At 48.7% G+C, this 14,242-nt stretch overlaps 1 protein-coding gene and 3 non-coding genes across 8 annotated transcripts in view; 3 read left to right on the top strand and 1 right to left on the bottom strand.

The window, feature by feature from the left end:
- Positions 1-14,242, bottom strand: part of GluClalpha (glycine receptor alpha 1) — a 398,335-nt gene that overhangs the window by 187,995 nt on the left and 196,098 nt on the right. The gene's annotated exons all lie outside the window — the stretch shown is intronic.
- TRNAS-GGA (transfer RNA serine (anticodon GGA)) lies at positions 5,970-6,044 on the top strand. Its single transcript has one exon. It is a non-coding gene; the product is annotated as a tRNA-Ser (tRNA).
- On the top strand, positions 6,252-6,326 carry TRNAS-GGA (transfer RNA serine (anticodon GGA)). The gene has a single exon. It is a non-coding gene; the product is annotated as a tRNA-Ser (tRNA).
- TRNAS-GGA (transfer RNA serine (anticodon GGA)) lies at positions 6,534-6,608 on the top strand. The gene has a single exon. It is a non-coding gene; the product is annotated as a tRNA-Ser (tRNA).

Raw genomic sequence — 14,242 nt, 5'->3', positions numbered from 1 at the left:
TTCGAGAGGCTCGCTGTGCAATGTGCGTGAAATAGAAGGGGAACCTCGAGAGGCCCTACCTGTTTTAGTCACTATCATACGAACTGTCATACATGCGCAAGCTGCATGAACATGTATTGACGAAATCAATTTATGGGTCACGTCCATGGAGTGCTCTACGATTGAAACTCGATGCGCAGCGCACGTGACCACCGGCCCTTGTTGCGCCACCTGGTGAACGTTATATGATTGCCGAGGGAGACCTGGATGGAGCCACAATTCATCGCAAAGGCACGCGCTTTCATTTGATACGAAAATGCATCATATTGGTGTCCCCAGCGCCTAATGGCGGCGTAAAATATTCCGGCAGCCACACACTCTGAGTATCGCGTTTCAATCGCTGAGCACTGTACGTACCTTTGAAAGTGGATACCGCCGAGAGCTTTATAGAGTGCAAGGTGTTAGGCCACTTAATATGTGTATGAACGTTCGCCTAACGTTAACCCGAATCCGTTATTTTGTGCCGTCTCTCGGAGGCACGCATAAAAAGAAGAACAAAAAAATCATATGCTTAGCTTTAAACATGTGCAAAAGGAAGTTTGAACTTCTATGATGAATTCACAGATGGCCTAATGAGGCGCACGTTACGCGATAGTGTATTTAAATTAGCAGGTTGCTGTTCTTATTTCGCACTCCCGCGTTGACTTGTGGCAAGCCCACAAGTGCTCATTCCAATAATGTAACAAACAAACAAACAAACAAACAAACAAACAAACAAACAAACAAACAAACAAACAAACAAACAAACAAACAAACAAACAAACAAACAACGTTTATTTTATGTGTTCCTACCGATTCCCACGAAGATAAGGTCCTTCGCGCTCCTTTGTACTTGGCTATTCATGCGAATGTTTTGTTTGGGTCACATAATAAATGATGCAATGGTTGTGTAAGCTGAAGGCGCTTTTCTTTTTCTTACCTTGACGACATGTGGATGGTCGTAACGGGTAGCGAGCGAGGACACACGATTCGCAATCATTAGGGAATAGACGTAATAGCAAATGCGCATGCCAGGCAGCACGGGAGGGCAAGTACACCTGCAGTTCGAGGAACGCCGTAAGAGGCACGCGCACACGGGAGAAAGGCCGGCTGGCCAACGAAAGGGCGATCGGGGGATAAACAGGACAGAAAGGAGCAAACAGACGAGGTAGGAAAGAAACGAAAGAAGAGGCGGCGAAAGAACGCACGCCGGCGCACGACGTTGTGTGGGGATAAAGAGGAGCAGAATAGGGAACGAGCGGCGGTAGAGGAGCCGGTCGGGCTGCGAGGTGCAAGGCGTTCGAATGACGCAGCAGCCCTTCTCGCGCCCCCTCTCCTCCATTTTCTCTCTCTCTCACCCGGTCGCCATGGTAACGGCTCGTCGATACCCATAACTAATACCCTTCGGCAAGGACGATTCCATCAGATCCGCGCCGTTTGGAACGGCAAGAGCCCGCGACGGCGGGAGGCTGCGGGAGAGAAGGAAAAGGTTGGTCCCTCGGCGGTGCGCGCGCGTGCGAGGTTTGAGAGGTTCCCGCAAACGGACGAAAGGGGGAAGGGGGAGGGGATGAAGAGAAAAGGCGTAGTCGTCGCCCGCTTCTGTAATGACGACGCTGCGATTTGTCACCCACCACCACCACATCGCCCCTGGAGTCGCTCTCAATGGCCGCGCTGCGCTGTGCCGATGCTCCTGCTTCTGTATTTCACGGAACGACGCGCCCCGTGTTAGCGTTTGCGGGGCTTTTGTGTTTTCGTATACGCTGGCTCGCCCGCGCTCGGGCGTCTGCGCGATTCGAGTGGGCGACTTGTATAGGTGCGTGTTGGACGATTGGGACGACGACGATGAATGAATCGCTGTGTGACACGACGGTGGAGTTTAGGACACCAGGCTTTGGGTTTGAGTGACACGGAAGTCTGCGCGACGAAGGTCGCCCCGTGGTCGTCGCCGCGCTGTTCTAGAACGTTGCCAAGCGTGCCATATTAGGCGTGCAACACATTGTTTCAAACGGTTACGTCACCTGTCATTTTAAAGATAAATTCTATTTGATGGTACATTAGATTGCCTCGGGCTGTCCGGGTGTTCCTGGCATTGACGTCCCTTTTCTTCAACTACGCCCGTTTCTCTGCCATTTAGCAGTGCGTAAAGAATGGCTGAGACAGGTGCGATACGAAGTACGTAAAACACGTTTTTGCCCCTGCTAGTGCCACCGTACGAACATTCAAGCTATACAATTGCTGATAAAAGAAATAGCAATGTTTCTTCGCCAAAATCACGTATTCAAACTGACAATATTTAAAACCAATAAATATAAGCTAAATTTAAGTGAACACGTCAGCATAGGAGTACGCATTTCCGCTGGTTGGTTCATGATTACGAGCAGTAAAACAGCGCTAAACAGCAGGACGAGGAGAGGGACACAGACACCTACGTAACTATGCTTCCATTTGTGGGTATACTTTTCCGACAAATACGGGGATAGCTTAAGGTATACAATCGGAATATATACGAAAGAAAAAACGATGAAAGGAAAATAAAAATAAATATGACTGCGTTTGGGCAGAATATTGTAGTGCGAGAGCGAACGATGTAAACTGCGCAATAAATATGAATGTACTGAATTCGCGACACAAATTATAAGCTGTGGTCGAGCGGGTGTGTCCGGCATGGTGCGTCATTTTCGAATGGTAACTATTATGCTAACAGTCCAAACTTTTCAAAATGACTGCAGACGTCGTAGACGGTGGTGCCCAATTCGCCTAGAATAATTCTCGAAATGAAATAATTATCTCGGGAAGTTAATGAGAGCAGCATTCCGGCCAAGTTGGTGTGTCTTCTTCTCTTACGTCCGTGTCTTTTTTGTTGCGCAATAACGCTTGAGTAATGGACTACCAGCTTGCCCGGAGTGCTGCTCTCATTAAGTTCATTATTGCGCTTGGTGTGTCTTCTTCTCTTACGTCCGCGTCTTTCTCGTTGCGCAATAATACTTGGGAATCTCGGCAAGCCCACTTTTTCCGAATGTCTGGCAGTACGTATAGACAGTGGTGTTTCTTAATGAGCGAAGCTCATGCGCTCTTGCCACGTATCTCCCGCGCACGGTCGGTAGCCGACGATTTCGGTTCCTCAATCTCGCAGGTTACTCGACTCGATGCATGCATCTGCAAAAGATTTCGAACACGTCAGTACGGATATTGACAACTGCGGGCTCCGCGGCGTCTGTGTTCGGCATTGTCGGCTTCCCGAGTAACTGGCGCAAGGAATCGGTGCCCAAGCACTGAAATGTCATGTTTCGTGCGAGCCTTTCGGTGGTTCGTACAGTACAAATTCGGGAAGCATTGATTTTCCGACGAACTCGATTCGACAAATATCTAAGAATACAGTGTGTTGAAAACCGGAAGGACGGGAATCATTTGATGTCGATGATAGCCCGAGGGAGATAAACACTAAACTTGTACGCAGTTGCGCCGTGGAGAGAATTTCGGCATCTCTTTTACACTGAATGTACCGCTGCTGCATAATGCGCTAAAAAGTATAAATTATGGGGTTTTACATGTCAAAAAAACTTTCTTATTATAAGGCACGCCGTAGTGGAGGACTCCGGAAATTTCGACCACCTGGGGTTCTTTAACGTGCACCTAAATCTAAGCACACGGGTGTTTTCGCATTACGCCCGCATCGTAATACGGCCGTCGTGGCCAGAATTCAATCCCGCGACCTCGTGCTCAGCAGCCCAACACCATAGCCACTGAGCAACCACGGCGGGTTCATAATGCGCTAAGCGTTCTTTCGTATAGTAGAGGAACAACAATAACAATAACAACAACAAGAAAAAGACGTCCAACAGCGACTGAAAACGCTTAATTTTGATACTTGCAAAGGTCTCCGTCAGTGTAACAACTTCCAAACAACCGATAAGTAGGCCGTTTCGGGTATTCATTTCTATAAAGATGGATAATTATGCCGCACTAACTGCTTCATCAGCGCATAGGGCACACTGAGCGCACCATCTTTTTTTCTTATTTCCTTTTTTTTTTAAACGATACAGCAGCGCTAATATTCTGCACAAGTGATGACGCTACGGGGAATATTTTTCTGCACATGCTTTACTTCCAACGAGAAACTATTGCCTTAATTTATTTTGTACTGCGAGGTACGTACTCAAAGTAACGAGCAACACTTCTCACAAATGATAACTCTGCATTACTGAAAGCGAGGCTTTTCCACCTTATTTTTTTTTTAACGTAAGCTTCATTGATCTGCGTATATTTTCCACAGCCATAAGAAAGCTACAAAATACCCGTCCGACAGAACTGCGTTCGAGACAGTGACGCACTCATGAACGGATCGCCTCTGGTGTGTCATATCCTTGCTCTCGCATTTGATCCTTCAAATATATCCGAACAAGTGGATGTCCGAAGTAACCAGTATGTGCTGAAAAGTGCTCGCGCATTGTTATCGCTCACGCGTTGCTATGCATTCTTTTATCTTTCGTACCTCTGTCAGCGGAAACCACTGGGCGGTGACGTCACAGGACTTACTTAAACGGTTTTGAATAAACGTCAGGTTTTTTTTTTTTTACGTGCCGTTTGGAAGTGGGTGGCATCTGCGTGATCTCCCATCGCTGGTAGCTCGGTGGCTCTGTCGTCGCAGCATGCGGCAACACGACACACATCAGGGCCATAAAGGCGGGCGCCGGAGGCACTTCCCATCCTACTGTCAATTTTCTCCACTGATAAGCGAGACACTGTGAGGACGCGCCTTGCTGTGCCGCGAGATCACCTTTCACGCAGGTCTCTTGTCGCGCAATGCACCACGGAACACCGAGTGGTTCGCTTTCAGATAAATTGATATTTCAATCACCTCTTGAACTGCACGCTTCTTTTTTTCGAGCGTTCTCGATGTCTGCTCTATTGTTGCTCGCCTGTCGTTTGCCGAGTGAATTAATAGCCTCCGTGACCGCTTTCGTCGCCGCGACTGACCAAGGGCAATCACGCCGACGCGGATCTTCAGCGCTCGCTAGGCCGTCGTTCAAACCTCCTACCCACCTTCACACACTGCTCGAGATGATGCGTGTCGTCGCACGCACCGCTAAAGCGTGTTATTAATTTCTGCAACTGAAAGTAGCGCTTCGACGAGCAATTCTATCACTGAACGTTGCAGCTGCGATTTTGTTTAGCATACTGGCGGATGGACGAATGGGCCTTTTGATGTCAATTGGCAATCCATGACTACACGAAAGAGGGCGCCACGTACCACCAAACACACGTCCTTGCGCGCTTAGACAATTGCGAAAAAGAAAAAAAAACAGAAAGAAGAAAGACTTCTTGTACGGCCTTCATCTACGGTTAGAGCGCGTACCGCCTAAAGCCAATCGAACTGACCCCCCACGCCACTGCCCCAGTCGCAACGCAAGAGGATAAAAATACTGCCGTGGATTACATTCCGGAAAGATGAATAAAGGGAAAATCAGACATCCACCCATTCGTAGCAATTGCGACAAAGGAAACCCATACGGGTTCCTCGAAAGAAAAGCCTCATAGTTCAAGAAAAATTCGTCCTAGTCCGGGACTCGAACCCGGGACCACCGCCTTTCCGGGGCAGCCGCTCTACCATCTGAGCTAACCAGGCGGCTAGCAGAAGGCAGGGTGAAGTCGAATTTGTCGACAACACGAAGCAAAGGCAAGAGTTTTGACGTAGTAGTTCTGCGGAAACCCGCAAGGTGGAGAGAAGTAAAGAATAAAGGGAAAATCAGACATCCACCCGTTCGTAGCAATTGCGACAAAGGAAACCGCAATTGCTACGTCGCAATTGCTACGAACGGGTGGATGTCTGATTTTCCCTTTATTCATTACTTCTCTCCACCTTGCGGGTTTCCGCGGAACTACTACGTCAAAACTCTTGCCTTTGCTTCGTGTTGTCGACAAATTCGACTTCGCCCTGCCTTCTGCTAGCCGCCTGGTTAGCTCAGATGGTAGAGCGGCTGCCCCGGAAAGGCGGTGGTCCCGGGTTCGAGTCCCGGACCAGGACGAATTTTTCTTCAACTATGAGGCTTTTCTTTCGAGGAACCCGTTTGGGTTTCCTTTGTCGCAATTGCTACGAACGGGTGGATGTCTGATTTTCCCTTTATTCATTACTTCTCTCCACCTTGCGGGTTTCCGCAGAACTACTACGTCAAAACTCTCGCCTTTGCTTCGTGTTGTCGACAAATTCGACTTCGCCCTGCCTTCTGCTAGCCGCCTGGTTAGCTCAGATGGTAGAGCGGCTGCCCCGGAAAGGCGGTGGTCCCGGGTTCGAGTCCCGGACCAGGACGAATTTTTCTTCAACTATGAGGCTTTTCTTTCGAGGAACCCGTATGGGTTTCCTTTGTCGCAATTGCTACGAACGGGTGGATGTCTGATTTTCCCTTTATTCATTACTTCTCTCCACCTTGCGGGTTTCCGCAGAACTACTACGTCAAAACTCTTGCCTTTGCTTTGTGTTGTCGACAAATTCGACTTCGCCCTGCCTTCTGCTAGCCGCCTGGTTAGCTCAGATGGTAGAGCGGCTGCCCCGGAAAGGCGGTGGTCCCGGGTTCGAGTCCCGGACCAGGACGAATTTTTCTTCAACTATGAGGCTTTTCTTTCGAGGAACCCGTTGGGTTTCCTTTGTCGCAATTGCTACGAACGGGTGGATGCCTGATTTTCCCTTTATTCATTACTTCTCTCCACCTTGCGGGTTTCCGCAGAACTACTACGTCATTCCGGAAAGATATGCGCAAGAATGTTGCCCCCTGGCGTTGTCATCGGCGTCGCGGAGCTTGTCCGGAGGGATTTGCAGTTGCTGAACGAAGCCACCAAAGACCAGACTCGCCGGTTGAAGCTCCGCGCGCGTGGCAAGATCGAGAGAGAGAGAGAGAGAGCAGCTCTTTTGTTCCAGCGAAATGCGCGCAGCGTGACCGATGGCTGGCATTTTACGAATTCAGGTCGGTTCACTGGAAGCAGCGAACTATCGAACGGAAGTCATAACGGCCGCGCGCGCCGCTAACTCGGTATCCGCCGCTAATTATGTTGGTGGCGCAGCGCGCACACACCCGCAGTACACGATTAGCAGCGCCTTCCCGACGAGGAAGCAGCTGCAACCCCCCTTCTGCTCTTTGATAATCTCTCTTCCATCGCTCCCGCTTTCGCGTTTGCGGAGACTCGGCCCAGCGCTCGCCGTTCCCTCGGGCCAGGCGAACTGCTCGCGTCATGTTTTTCCGAGCGTAAAGTACGCGTTTCAGGGGGATATTATGACACCTGAGTCTTCGTATTTTAATCGGAAACAACGTGGCGTGCAGTCTCGATGGCTGCGCCGCTCTACTCGCAAGAACGAGGTAGCGGACTGTTCCCGGCCGACGCAGTCGTGCTTTGTTGAGGAGCAGAGAGAGAGAGAGAGCGCTTCTACAAGTACACTTGCTTGTTAAAGGACGTCAGGTTGTCAAAATTATTTCAGAACGCTCCCCTGCGAAACCCCTCGAAGCCAAGTGTGACCTTTGCGAAGTAATGGCTAATAAGCGACTGGATTTTCACTTCCAGTTATAATGCGCAGTCGTTATGACCTCTCTAAGCGATGCCACTAACTACGCTTTGCTGAAGCCACTGAAGCGGATTTGCCCGTGTTGAACCTAGATACAACACTCTGCCAAAATAATTATGCAGGTCCAACGCATATCTTGGATTCTTTGTGAAGCTTTCGTAAACATGTGAAGTTCTCGTGAAGCGTAATAACATGTTGAAAATGTGTCCATCTCATTCCTGTGTCACTGGCGTAAAGGAAACTGACGCGCTGGCAAGTGCTCTTACGCACCCGTGATCTTTTAATGTCACACACGCGGCGATCATTTCAAAGAACTAGTTGTCATTGACACAATAGAATCATACATACGACTGTGGCCTTATGAACCAGCAAATTAGGCAATAAAGAAAAAAATATTGCTATTGTGGCTTAATGATTAGTTCATATATGGCTGCTGTGCCGGGGGACCGATTTCCGATCCCACCATAGGGCATGTAATTTCTTGGTACGAAAGCATCAAATGGCCCACGGAGAGAAAAAAAGCTGGCGTCTGCAGCAGCGATACGGCACCTAAATTCCCACTGACTGCGACGCCACGTCACAAGCGCGCCTCGACGGAGCAGAGCGGGCGAAACGGCATAGCGTGAGGGGAGAGGGCATCGCCGCGACGCCACGTCATCAGGGCGTCTCGACGGAGACGATATGGCGACGCGACGAGCGGAGAGGAGCGGGTTGTCGTCGGCGAGGCAGTCACGTAAGGCGAGCGTGCGGGTGCTGCCGTCTTGCTCTCAGAAGTCGGCGCGCGGTTCTTATCTCTCCACTGGGCTTAGGCTGCTGCGCGCTCCTGCCGGCCTTGGTGGCCGCTGCAGCTTCCTCGGTCTCTCGCGGCCCAGGACGCCGGGTGACATGTGGTGTTGGCTTAATGCGAGCTGTTCGGAAAAACAGGAGTACTCAGCGGAAGGAAAGTGTGGGGTTTTGCGAAGAAAAATTATGTGCTGACCCACGGGGTACTGCGTACCGAAAAGACCTTACTGGACAGAAGCTTAAACGTGAGGCGGGGTCAACGCTGCGTTGGTCAGCTTTATACGGTCTACACTTTAACGTCCAAAACTTAGGCTTCTTCAGAAAAGTGCCGACACAAAGGATGACAGACCAAATTGTACCAATCACGCGCGTAAAACGACATGTAACGAAACGAAGAAGTCAGTATTTCATAAAGACTCTCTATATCTAATTCTCTTTCTTATCACTCGCCCCGCAGATCGAGCGATACAAATTGACAGCGGTAGCGACACCGGTGTTAGTGATAGTTCTCGTGTAATGTGGCAGTAATGTAATATGTAATGTGTAATGTGGCAGTAATGACAAATCACTCGGGACAGGTTCTATCGTATGTACCCCACCACGGTGACTGCGGGGGGAGCTTCGTGTGATCCAATCCCGACGAACAAGAAGGCGCAGATTCAGAAGCCGCAAATCGATACGCGTTAAGCAGATACATGCATTACATGCGTACCCTTTCACATGACTTGGCAAACCAGTTACGGAACCAAATGAATTTTTACATCAGCAATGCTGAAGATTGGTTATCGTGCTCTTGATTTTTAATGCCACTACGCAGTGTTGTCACTTCGTGCACCCGCATGCCAGCAGATTTATCCTGAGCATTTCATTCGTTTATGAGGACGTGAGAGTGACGTTGACAAGGAGCCGTGATGTTACTAGAATATTCCGATACCTAACTTACAACTGCATAGTTCAGTAAAAGAATGAAAAAAAAAAGATTGAGAGAATCTGCGAAAATTCGAACTCGAAGCAAAGACCATAAAGATTCGCCGCACAGCAAGCCCATCCCATTAGCTTGCGAAATTCCGCCTCATATTCACGCTGAACGAATCCCCGAGCCGCGCTCTCAGAATGTCTCTGCACAGCGGAGCGAGCAGTGATTTGATGGGTCGCAAGGCTATAGGCGAAGCGTTCCTTTACGCCCCCCTCCCCACCCCGAGTTACTCTCTTCGCAAGCATCGAAGGAATGTACGCGCTGTACCTGCGGCGGTGAACGGGGGACTGAGAAGGGACCACAGAAAGGAGCCCTGTCACGGCGATGCCAAGTAATTAAGGGGCCCCGCAGCACCTCAACTACCTGTCTTCATTCAAACACTGCCGAGGGCACGCCAAGTAGAGCTGTTCCTCAATTAATCGCGGAACAATGCCCTGACAAAGGCCTTTCAAGGATGGCGCCTTCGGTCGCCGCCGCACCTGTATGGGTGAGCCGTTTGTGGTGGCGACGTTAAGCGTTGGTGATGATCGATATACCTGGAGATATGGAGGCCGGACCGCAAGGGCGGACTATAAGTGGCGACCTTTCCTTGGTAACGGACACCTAAGGAAGGGCTTTTAAAAATAAGCTGAACGAACCATGTAACTCGTGACGAGGTCATTGGATGGAATGTCTAAAAAGCAAAAGAACAACAGTTCGAAGATATAGACAACGGCATAGACTGGCTGTGCCCAGTTTGTTGTCGAAGCTTCGCCATCAGAATGTTGTGCGCAGAAGTGGACGGCACACTCTACTTATTTTTCTTTCTCATTCCATCGGCACCACGTTGCGCCAGTTATGCAACGATATGCCATTTAGACCTCACATACCTATACTGGTTACACCTAAGTGTAAATTGGAGTGTAATCTTGCGAACACTTGTAGTGGAGGGGTATAAAACCTTTGCCAAAGTCTTCATGCCACAACATTAGTCTTAGCCTGCCCTCCTTCAAATGAGAAAGACATAAGGCGTTAATCTAAAACAGCGCAAAAAGGACAAGAAAAAAAAAACGGTCGTGGTCCTACCGCGGTTGTCATTCCATTCATAGTAAAAAAAATATACAATTGCTGCTTGCTGCATATTGAGGCACATCAAGCTCGAACACATGGCAGAGGGCGTGCTGCCATCGATGGACGTGCATAAGCTGACACTGGCGATTTCTTGTTACGTGTGTTCAGATGACGGGGAGGTAAAGAAACTTTGAAAGCCCGTTTCCTAAAATAAGTATATTGCATGGAGACAGCAAAAAAAGTAAAAAAAATATAAAAAGAGAAAAGATAAACATGCAGCAGAGTCAACGACTTTGAATCTATATACGTATAGCGAAGCTTTGCGTGATTGCATAAAGAGTCGAAACACGAGTTTTGAATCCCACTAGAATTGCACGAGAAATACACTAGAATTGAATGTACGCACAAAGCGACAAGGAACGCCTCATTCAGCCACGGTAGAGAGGCTAATGCAATGCCATCGCCGCTACCGTGGACGCGCGGAGGCAGGCACCATCTGGTGGTGGTGCATGGTACCAAGGGGCACGTACGGCGCGCGTCCTCAGCTGTGATTGGTTGGCCTACTCGGTTAGAGAACAACCAGGCCGCAGTACCCACGGTCACAAAACCCGGCGAGATTCGCAAAAAGAAAAGCTTCGCTTTTGAAGAAAGTTCGCCGAACAGGTCACTCCACTTCCATCACTCCAGCTAAATGCTTTACTGTTTCGCGAGCGTCTTTTATCCAGCACGCACGTGGTGTACTTCTATTTTCTTGCTTGTTTCAAGTGCTTCAACCTCACTTTTTTTCAATTTTTACTTCCGCTTCATCTTTTTTTCTTCGTTGATCCTTCTAAGAATCTCACCATCTCTCTTCCTTCAGCTTCCCTTAGCCTTAACTCGGCGAGCCGGGCCCCTAATCTTCAGGAGCGTTCCGATTTCCTCGGAGTGACGAATGTCAGGCCGTCGAAGGTTGCAGCGGCGGCGCCGGAAACGAGCACTAACGGATTATTAAATTTCGGCGCCATTAGGGGAGCGCGGAGAAAGGAGGAAGGAAAGGAGAAGGAATGTTTCCTGCATCTTCCCTTCGTCTGAACCGTGCTCCCTACGGGGCTGCGAAAAAGCGTCTCTTCCTCTCCGCAACCGCTACTCTCGCCCTCTTTCCAACTCCATGACGATCCTCCTCGTCTTGTCCTTCTCTCCCTGCGCCCTCTTTGAGGCTAGAATCTCGGTTCCGTAGTTCGGTGCATCATTCATTATGTTGGGTGTGACTGAATGGAGTGCCGTAGTTAGTGGTGGCCAAGTGGCTATTGCGTTCTGCAGCTGAGCATTAGGTTGTGAGCTCGATTTCTGACCGCAGTGGCCGCATTTTGATGGGGGCGAAATGCGAAAAGCGCTCGCGTGCCTAGATTTACGCGCACGTTAAAGAACCCCTCGTGTTCAATAATGATTCCGGAACGGTTCACTATGGCGGCTGTTGTTGCTACGCTGTTGCTTTGGTACGTTAAACTCCATGAATCCATCAATCAAACCCCTTCTAAATTCAGCTTCCTCTCCTCCTCGCCCTCCTTGAGGCCGGAATGTTGGTCCCACAGTTCGATGTATCATTCGTTATGCTGGACGTGATCTAATATAGCGCCGTAGTTGGTGAGACAGTACGCTGGAAACATACAGCAGGCTGTTAAATGTAAGCCTTTCTTTAATTACGGATTATACGCTAAAGAATATAGTGTTCTGAAGTCGCTGAAGTGCATGCCTCAAGACGCGTAAGGGTCAGTGTCTGCGTGATTTTCTTTATTGCAGCTAAATTCTCTAAACCGAATATTTCTTTTTATTGCGTGCGAAATTGCGTATCTTTACCCCATCAGGCACAAAGTCCAGATGAGCTGGTAATTACGTTATCATGCAAGCATATTGGCCACCGAAGCAGTGGCTATCTTACTTCAACGACAAAAAATCAAAATGACGAACAAAGCACAGATAAGGGCAACGAAGGCCGAGATGAGCAGAAAAAAGAAAGATCGATGAAATTAAACGTCACGTAAGTCAAGCATTGCCTGTCAGGTTTCTATGCATATTCAGAACGCCCGGCAAAACTGAAAAACGTCAACGTACTATTCCTAGCGCAGGTTACCAGCAGTGTGTAAAGGCATTAAGTAGACTAAATTCCACGTCAGTGCACAAATAAAAAGAAATTGCTTGTACACGGCTCACAGAGACAGATAGAGAGATGGAAGGAAGGCAGGGATGCTAACCAGTCAAGAGTCCGGTTGGCTACCCTGCGCTGGGGCAGGGAGAAGGGGAATACAAAGAATGGAGAGAGAGAGAGAGAGAGAGAGAGGAAAGAGGGTCGTGCGTGACAGTATTAGAAGCACATCACCACATACTAAATGTAAATCAGGGTAGTATGGTCTCATTTCAACACGCATTCGAAGTTTGAGCGGCTCACAAAGGCGTGTCGTTTTTCTCTATACTTCCTTCCCTACTGCAGGGCAGCAGACTGGGTGCAATCTTTATTAGCCACCTCGCCTTTCCTTCTCTCTCTTGGAATGCTCTAAGAACCAAAGGTGCTATCTTGTAGATGGAGTTATACGGTGTTGCGCTTCTAAGAATGTTAATGAAGTTACGTGTGTTAACAAATGAAGTTAAGATAACTTGACGTGGACATAAAATTGACCATGCAGCGAAGTAAGTGCAGATCTTAGGCTGAAATCAGCCCTTTATAAGTGCTCGTTTTTAAAGATGCCCGACCCACCGTGGTTGCTCAGTGGCTATAGTGTTGGGCTGCTGAGTACGAGGTCGCGGGATCGAATCCCGGCCAGGGCAGCCGCATTTCGATGGAGGCGAAATGCGAAAACACCCGTGTACTTTGATTTAGGTGCACGTTAAAGAACCCCAGGTGGTCGAAATTTCCGGAGTCCTCCACTACAGCCTGCCTCATAATCAGAAAGTGGTTTTGGGACGTAAAACCCCATAATTTAGCTTTAATTTAAAGATGCCCGTTACAGCAAAGAGACCGTTTAGGTGGTTGCGGAGAGCCAGCGAAGGCTAATAGGAGCACTAAAACATTTCCCGATGGTTGATGACGAACTTTTCTTGGGAAGCAATATTCTTCGCAATGTAGCCCCCGTATTTCTATGTTACGACCTCCCGTAGGAGACGGTTCCAGCATGCCAAGTGCATCGCCCACGCTGCTCCACCACTGACCAGCGTGCGCTTCGTTCTAGTACGACCACACGCTGGCGAAAACTACGCCTCATGTCAGTTTTTCTTGCGCTAAGAGAACAAAATGAGCAAGAACATTACAAAACTGGGGGGAGCAGATTGCGCGTCGTCGTTTGCTCCGAGCAAGAAAGAGGAGTTGTTATATCAAGTGATCAACCAATTGATGGATTTATTGATTGATTGGTTGCACCAGCCGGGTAAACTGCACGTTCTTGATATCGTACCGAATGTACGTACCATTTCGTCGGCGTCTACTCCGTATGATATTGCTTGAGGTTCTGGTATTTAGTTCATTAGCTTGTGATGTGCCTAGACCTTCTCTGGCATTGGCAACTGTTCGTTGGTGCGATGCCTTTGGTTAATTGTCGGCGAACGCTTGCGACATCGTTTACCCTCTATGATGTGACAACGAGTAGGCGGTGCCTTGCTTTGGTACGAACATTTTATTAATAATCAGTACGTTACTGAACAAGTATGGTAACTTCAATGCGAAACTGACGAATAAAGAGCAGAATACTATTGCCTAAAGAAGACTCAGAAGGAATAAGGTCGAGCTTGCTTATAGTAATACATTATGACTATAGAAATGCAATAGCGTAAGTGTCACTCTTCGCTTGGCAGGAGTCTTGGTAAGGCAAATAGTATGCAGAGACGAAGTACAG

Source organism: Dermacentor andersoni, chromosome 5 (assembly GCF_023375885.2).
Source record: "Dermacentor andersoni chromosome 5, qqDerAnde1_hic_scaffold, whole genome shotgun sequence".
NCBI classification, from domain to species: domain Eukaryota; kingdom Metazoa; phylum Arthropoda; class Arachnida; order Ixodida; family Ixodidae; genus Dermacentor; species Dermacentor andersoni.
Note: the sequence above shows the minus strand (reverse complement) of the source record. Positions and strands in the feature narration are given on the sequence as shown.